Source organism: Curcuma longa, chromosome 12, assembly GCF_044706935.1.
Source record: "Curcuma longa cultivar G26 ecotype Majalengka, Jawa Barat chromosome 12, ITB_CL_G26_1.1, whole genome shotgun sequence".
In the NCBI taxonomy this organism is placed as follows: Eukaryota; Viridiplantae; Streptophyta; class Magnoliopsida; order Zingiberales; family Zingiberaceae; genus Curcuma; species Curcuma longa.
The window spans coordinates 5,405,822-5,414,476 of NC_133872.1; the positions used below are offsets into that span (position 1 = coordinate 5,405,822).

Here is an 8,655-nt window from a genome sequence, read left to right on the forward strand (position 1 = left end):
AATTACCCACCTAATCAATCGCAGGTCAAATCCTAGAATCCCCAGAAATATGTCCTCGTATAATACGAAAGTCCTATAACCTCTCAAGGTTCTGCAAGAAAATAATACATCCCTAAATGTAAAGTCATATCACGAAGAAATCCTAATCAATTTTAGAGTCAGTTAAATTCCATTTAGGGCGAGACCAATCTAACCGTTGAGTTGTTATTATCAGGATTTAATCAAACCATCGATTAGTTGTATTAATAATTTAATACAACTAATTTTGTATTCAATCAAATCCAGGATAACTCATATTAGGTTCATAAACCCATTCTAACCTAGTAGGATTATAATTCAATCCATGCTAGGAATCAAGTACGTTTCTATTAACACAAGTTAACTAATTAATTGATTAATTGTATTAACCAATTAACTAATTAATTGTATTAACTCATTAACCCAAATGATTTCAGGTTTAATTAAACCTAAACTAATCAACCCAACCTTAACCTATCTAACATCAATAATAAACAACCTACGGCATGCTACCAAAAATAAACTTCAAAGGCTTACCTCAGAGTAAAACCCTAGCTGTGTTCTTGACCACGATTGCTGCCAGAATCCATTCCCATAACCTGTGATCCCCACCAATCTGATCAAACAACAATCAGATTAATTTGTAACCATACTAACAAATTGCAAGAAGGGAATTCCATCTGAGATGACCAAGAAAAGGAAAAAAGAACATACGAATCTTTAACCCTTACTTGGATGAAACCGTGCACTAGGTTCTTGCCCTAACAACAAGCTCTGCCCTAAGCAAAGCTGCCGGATCACTTTCTCAGCTGAAACTCCAAGCTCTATTCCAAACCCTGGTCAATAAGAATCCTTCCCAACAAAATAAAACTCAAAACACAATGGAGAAGGTGGAAATTCCTCACCTCAGGTAGAGCCGAACCCTAGTTCTCCTTGCCCTAGCTCAACTCCATCAAGCCGCCGGCCCTCATCCACCTTGTTGCCGAGCAAGATTTGCAGAAATCCAAGACCTCTATGAATCCATCTCAAGTTTAGGAATCCACAGAACCCAAAGATCCAAGAATACATAAGAATCAAGCTACTTACCAATCGTTCCCTTAGATCTGCTCTCCTCCCTTCCTTACGTCGCTGACCGTCGCCTCTCCAGATCAAACCACAGCAGGGAAAACAAGGGGAAAAGGCAGCGTCCGACGGGGATGTGTGTCTTCTTGCTCAATCGATCGGACAAGGAATAAAACTCCCAGACTTGAAGAGACAATCGAAATGAGAACCCTAGATTGATCGCAACCAGGGTTTCTTGCTCGTCGTTCTCCTCTCTTCCTCTCTGCGCTCCTTGCGAGGGAATGGCAACCGCTGAAACGCCTTCACCTTCAGCCGAATGGAGCAGATGTGATGGCGAGGAGGATGCTGATCAGGGAAAGAACACACCGCTCGGGTGAAAGAAGAAGAGGAGAAGAGGGGAGATTGATCAGAAGAGGAAGAAGGGAAGAAACTCGCGCTATTCGGGTGAAAGCAATCGCGACTTCGCGATTTTGGGGAAGAATTCTAAACGAGTTCATTTGCTAATGGGTTAAATGGGTTAAGACCCTTTAAGCCAATTAAACCAATACCCCTTTAATCCTTTATCAATAACCCATTAACCCAATTGCCATCCAATACCCTAATTGACTTATAAGATAGGTTAGGATTTAATATTAAACTCATTCACCTTTAGGTTTAACTTAATAAACCTTCCTAACCTTCCCATAAACCCTAAGAAAAGTTTATTTACAAATTAAACCCTTAATATTTTTTGGTATTTTACAACTGCATTTTGGTTGTATACTTGGTTGACTCTTGATTGTTGCATTATGTGTGATATGTCATTCATATGGCTCATTGTATTTCATGAGATCCATGTTAGTTGTTTATTACCTACAGAGATATTATTGATCACATGACTACAGATGAGGCCAGAGATTTGCCAGTCATGCCATCTCACAGCGACGGGGATTCATGTCTTTGTGTGTGATTGTATTTGTAATATGTTTGTGATACATAGTATGTAGTTTGTTTACTTCCTGCAGTATCATATTTTTGATTTTGTATCGGTGTTTTGAAACTATAGTATGTTTCTTATCTGTGATTTCATAGTTGTACCTGTTATGTTTCCACATGCGTAACTTCAGATTTTCATTACTTTTCGAGTTATTCATTAGTAGTTATATGTAGATTTAGATTTAGGTTGTTATGCTTATGTGTAGGATGTGTTAGTGGCCGTGTGGGTCACCTTTCTTTTGTTTAGTTGTATATAAATCCATATTTTGTAATATGGATAGGCCGTGTGGGCCTTTATATATACTTGTATTTAGGGAATTGTCATGGATATTGGGGAGATGTTGTCGAATTTTTTTTGGGCGGCTGTCTCTCGGATTGTGACAATAGCCAACCCCATGGCTAGCCTAGCAGCCTCGCAGTCGACCATAACTGCTCCACTCCTGACCCCTATAGCCTCACACCCTACCAATAGCCCCGTCATGACCTAATCGACGCTGAGGCTAAGCCCCCAAGCAACCCTGTGATCGGCCCCGTAGTCGATCGCGCCACCAACCTCGCACCGCGCAGCCAACCCTATCGCCAACCCCACGGTCAGCCCGCTGACCCACGGCCACCTGCAACCAACCGCAAAGAAAAGGTGAAATCGAAGAAGAGAAACTCACAACCTCCCCCACCCCGCGATGCCAGAGAGACCACACCGAAGAGAATCACAAAGATCAGAGGTGGATCGTATTTTAAGAATTTTTAGGGTTTAGGAGAAAACAAGATCGAGGTTGTGGGGCTGGATCGCGATTTAAGGAATATTTTAGCGATCAAACCCGAGCTCGATCATTAATAAAATTCCCTAAAAGGCAACTTCAATCCCTAAATCCTAATCCCGCTCTCATCAAAACTTAGTGACCGAACCTGCGTTCAATCACTAAAATTAGCAACTGAACCTTTGTTCGATCGATAAAGTTGCGACGGAATCATGATTCAATCTTTATTTAGCGACCAAAGTATAATTCCATCACTAAATAGTGATCAATTTATTGTCGTCGTTATTTAGTGATAGAAGTATAATTTCACCATTAAATAGCGACTGATTTTATTATCGTCATTATTTAGCAACCCAAAGATGATATCGATTGCAAAATTAACAACCAAATCATAATTTTGTCACTAATTCCATCACTATTTGAGATTATTTTTGCAGTATATGCAGTGTCATTGCTATCCATGCTATTTATTGTCATTTATATTTGTACATTTATATTTGGGATAACCTACCAAGTATAGTTAGTAGATTATTCTCCTGGATGAGATTGTTTTGCTTTTATTTATTACATGTATATGTATTTGGACTACCCACTAGATCGGATATTGATGCCATAAGTTCGCTCAAAGTCCGTAGCTAGATAGCTATATCTTGTCTACCCACTAGATAAATAGGGATAGCGTAAATTCACCCACAGACAGTGACATTCATTTGCTTTGACTGCCCACTAGATCATATAGTAATAGTGTGAGTTCGCCCGCAATCAACAGCTAAGGAGTTAGATAGCTACCTCATCCTATCTGTCCACTAGACTAGATAGTGGTAGCATGAGTTTGCCCGCAAATAGTGACCTTAACTGCCCACTAGATCAAACAGTGGTAGCATAAATTTGCACAAAGTTAAGACTTGTTATATACTTGTTATGTGTTGATTTTATACAGATAATTTTTGAAGGTATTATAGTACTCCCCGCTTATGGGTTATACCTGATTGAGCAAGCCAATGGAGGTATACTTTATTATCTTTTTGTTAGTAGGTGATTATATTAGGGCACTTACTAATGCTAGAAACATTACTTGAGACTGCTTCTTTTTTCGTCGCTTTTTTTTTTATCGCTAAGTCATCTTAGCGACGAAAATTAAAATTCGATCGCTAATTAATGATGAAATTTTAATTTTGTTGCTAATATTAGCGATGAAAAGTTTTAATCCGTCGCTAAAGTTAGTGACAGAACGTTTTAATCTGTCACTAATTTTAACGATGACGTTATATTTTTATCTCTAATTAGCGATGAAAATTAAAATTTCATCGCTAATTAAGCGATGGATTTCTAAATCCCATCGCTAAAATTAACGACGAATATTTAAATTCCGTCACAAAAAAGGCAAACAAAAATTCATTGTTTGGTCTAAGTTTTAACGATGGAAATTAAAATTTCATCGCTAATCGGTCGCTAATTAACACAGAATGATATATTTTCATCACTAATTAGCGACGAAAATTAAAAAAAACCATCGCTAATATTCTTAAATTTTTTAAAATTTGTTTTATTTTCTACAACAATACTACAACACAACAATATAATCACAAAACAATTTAACAATTTAATCACATCAATCTACAACACAACAATCTAATCACTACAAGAATAAGCAATTTAATCACAAAATAATTTAACAGGAATAAAGGACACTACAACACAAATACTAAATATCTGAATACAAATATCTGAATACAATAATACTATATCAAATGTTTAAATACAATAAAATCTAGAAAAAATATCTAAACTAAGCGAGCCAAAATATTCAACCCTACAAAAAAGACAATAAAATAGGTTAGCAATAAATCAATGATATGCATTTATTTTGAAAATATATGTTTACAAGTCATAATTTAAAAAAAAAATACAAATGTTAACATACCTTGCAAGCAGCGATTAGGGTCATTAGGGTCCTGAGTCTCCTCTGAGGTCCAACCAGGTGAACACTGCGGCGTCACACTCATGCCATCCATGAAGGCCTGCATCTGCTACGCAATATGCTCGTATCGCAACTGGACTTCGCAAGACTCTTGAAATTGCACCTCTAATGTGAAGAGTCGATTCTTTAATTCTTGATTTTCTTGTTTTAAGACTTCTACCATAGAAGATGATCTGCTGGGACGACCCCTAGCTCTAGGGGTCATCACACGATCATATACGACTCTCGCCTGAGATCCTAGACCGTAGAGGGTTGAGCACTTCTTCCTCCCACCGACCACATCATAATATATTTCATTTAACTGATCGATTGAGAGAGTCTGCATCTCACCTCCCTCTCTATCAGGCTGAGACGCCTGTGCAACTCTAGTAGATATTTCAGCCTGTTTAAAAATAAATTAATATAAAATTATAGAATTAGAAAAAATAATCACTATACTAAATTGTTAAATAAATTTAAAATTTAAAATCTTACGTCTAATGCCTACGAACAAGGATCGATAAATGTGTCATCCTTGGACTTGTGTCTTAATAAAAATCTCTTAACAAATAGAAGGCTGCTATAACTCATGCTCCTGAAGATTAAAAAATACAATTAAATTAAAATCAAATTATTACTAATTAAATAATTCTAATATAAATATATTAATTGTAAACTCACCAAGTCCAAAGTATGCTCGTGAATGAAACGGGATCCAGCTGTATGCTTTGTGGATCCAGTGCTAGGGCCAGCCAGTTCGGTGTTTCTGTTGGCTCAAGCTGTCACTGAATTTGACTGTCATCTTTCTACAACCCAGATGGCTTGCCATACATCCCAAATCTCTACTGGGATGAAAGATAGGTCTGATGCCCTTTTTTGCATTTATAAAGCAGATCTTTGTACAGTTTGGCACAAGCATTATTCCAGGTTTGTTTAAATTCCTGCTCATGTCCTGGCTCCCAGGTATACTTTTTCTGCAAAAAAAAGTATTCAATTAGTATAAACAAATACAAGTTCATTGTTGATTAAAATAACTTACCAAAAACTCCTGGTAGTAAAAGTTTCGCATGTCCTCGTCAACATGCCTCCAAGTATAATATAAAAGACATACTCTCTTGTGAAAGTTACTAGATATGTACGCTGCAACTCAGTGACCCTCAGAGTAAAACTCTATTATAAAACGTATAAATATTAGACATATGTCATAAAAAATTTTATGAATTAAAAAGTATTAATAACACCAATACTTACCATCCTCCAACAACTCGCAAAACAATTTGATCATCGGGCGCTGCTGCCTGGTCGGACATATCTATATCTGCAAAATAACATTATAACACATACACATTCAAAATAAAAATGAAATCGTTAGTAAAAATTAGAAAAAAAAAATGTTCATTATGAGATAAAAATGATGCAATTACTACCTAATGTGATTGGGTCAGGCTTAACAAAAGCACCTTATATATCAACTATTCGCAATACAACTACAACACTCTATAGCAACAAAATTGCAAGACTAAGAAATTAGGGAGCAGCCTATGAATGAACCATATATATTGATGCCTATTATAACCTCGTTGCAAAATAAAAATGATCATTCCACAATACAACTATTCACACAAAATTCTATAGCAGCAAAATCACAAGAAATTAGTAGGACGATCTATATATGAGCCACATCAATTCCTATTATAACACCATTGCAAAACAAAAGGGATCATTATGCAATACAACTACTCACATAAAACTCTATAGCAACAATCTAATCTTGCTTATGGAACATTAGTTGGGGTATCAACATTTATTCTCTCATGGAACATTAGTGGGGTATCAACATTTATCCAAAACTTTGAGAGAGTTCCTACATGTAACATAGCCAACACATTTGGTATGAATGTATCAAGTAGAGAATTATGCATTATGGAAATAAAAGTTAACTATCAGAAGATTACTATAAGGCACAAAACAAGTAACTGATTTACAATTTTCAAACACCATCAAAGAACCTCTGAAGCTTAGCAAGCCATACTCTGAATGGATTTCAATACTCATAGATGACCATGTTTTCCTCTAGCAGTTTGACAGCAAGTTTAGTGGAAGTAAGAGATAGAGATTCAGCTAGTCTGTTATAGGCTTTCTTGTTTGGAAAAAGGCCTCTTTTTGCATCATTTTTACAACAGAAAGTGCTTCACTGATTCTCCCAGCCCCAGAAAGCCCCCTAATCAATGTATTGTAAACAAATTCATCTAGAACATGTGCTTCTTGGCTCATCTTGTTAAATAGCAGAATAGCATAATCAGTTTCACCTGATCTGAAGTGGCCATTCATTAGAATTGTATAAGTTATATGGTTAGGAATAATGCCAAGTTTCTGCATCAATGAAACCAAATCATAAGCATCTGGTATCATTTTAGCTCTACATAGTCCATTGAGTATATACCATTATAAAAATGAAGATCTGGCATTGAGACCAGAGTACTTCAAAGATTAGAGCATCAAACAACCTGGATGATATGCAGGTGCTAAAATATACTTCAGAGTATAGTTTAGTTTGTAATACCAAATTAAGTTTTGAAAAACTAAGTTGTGAAAAGAATCAACAAGCAAAAAGAAATGCAGATTCAGTGTTGCATGAAAGCTAAATCTACTAGTGTTGCACTGTCATGTGGCAGCATCCCGACTCAAGGAGATGAATGCAACAAAGAGAACAAGGTTCAGATTCCTGTCAACTGTATACATAAAACAGATAAATGCATGTTTGGAGTTAAATGAGCTAAAATGGGTTTGAACATCTCCGCGGAAGAACAAAACAATATTGGATTCTAAAATCAAGGAAAGATATTTAAAAATATATTTTTAAATATACTTTTTTATTTTATGTATAAACTTTTACTTTTATATGTTTTATATGTATATGTAGCGAAAAAAAAATATCGATTTATTCCCATGGAGTATCCAGCAAGAAGAAGAAGATTGATGAAATTGGAAATATCGACAAATTCTTGCCTTGCGCGGGATAAGGAAATAAAAAAACCCGCTTGTACAATTTAATCTATATCGAATTTAAATATCAGAATAGCTGATATAGTCGTCATTCGATGGGTTAGGTCCACTTACTTTTTCTTTATTTAAAATTTTATGCTGGGTTTGATAAGAACAATGGAGAAGTAAGAATACTTTGGTTTGGTAATTCATAATAGTGATTGGACATTTCATAAAAATAATTGGACATCTAATTCTAGAATATTCCTGTCAACAAACAACAATTTTAATAATTAAACATGAAAAAACTACTCTCTCATTACAGGAGAGGGTAGACTAGTTCTAATAACTACAATTATTAATTACTATTTATATAGTAACTAATAATAATGAATTAATAATGTTTCATTTTTTAATAAACTTTCTAACTATAACTCGTAATAATAAAAAGTCATTATAATGGTGGTTACCATTTGCTTTTTACAAATAAAAAGAATATCTCTATTCTACACCGAAAACGAAGACTAAAACTTTAGTTTAGTGAAAAAAGCCCCTTATCGGATTTGAACCGATGACTTACGCCTTACCATGGCGTTACTCTACCACTGAGTTAAAAGGGCCCTTTGTATTCAATTCATGAATTATAGCCATTTTCATTATGAGTCTACTGCACTGCATACTGCAAACAAATACAAATAAAAATAATATATGTATATATCATGTACATATCATATACATAGGGGTTTCATTTATATTTATAAAGTAAAGGATCAATTCGATTTACCCTCAAAAGGTGAAGCGGGTCAATTTTCTTTTAATAATGCAATGAATTGTTTCAAGACCGACCCCGCCTCTTTCCTTTTACTGACCAATCAAAACGAGATTTACTCGATTGAT

The 8,655-nt window shown here is 35.4% G+C and overlaps 1 non-coding gene across 1 annotated transcript; it reads right to left on the reverse strand.

Annotated features, from left to right (window-relative positions):
- Positions 1-8,306: 8,306 nt before the first annotated feature.
- TRNAT-GGU (transfer RNA threonine (anticodon GGU)) lies at positions 8,307-8,378 on the reverse strand. The gene has a single exon. It is a non-coding gene; the product is annotated as a tRNA-Thr (tRNA).
- Between the last annotated feature and the right edge of the window lie 277 nt (positions 8,379-8,655).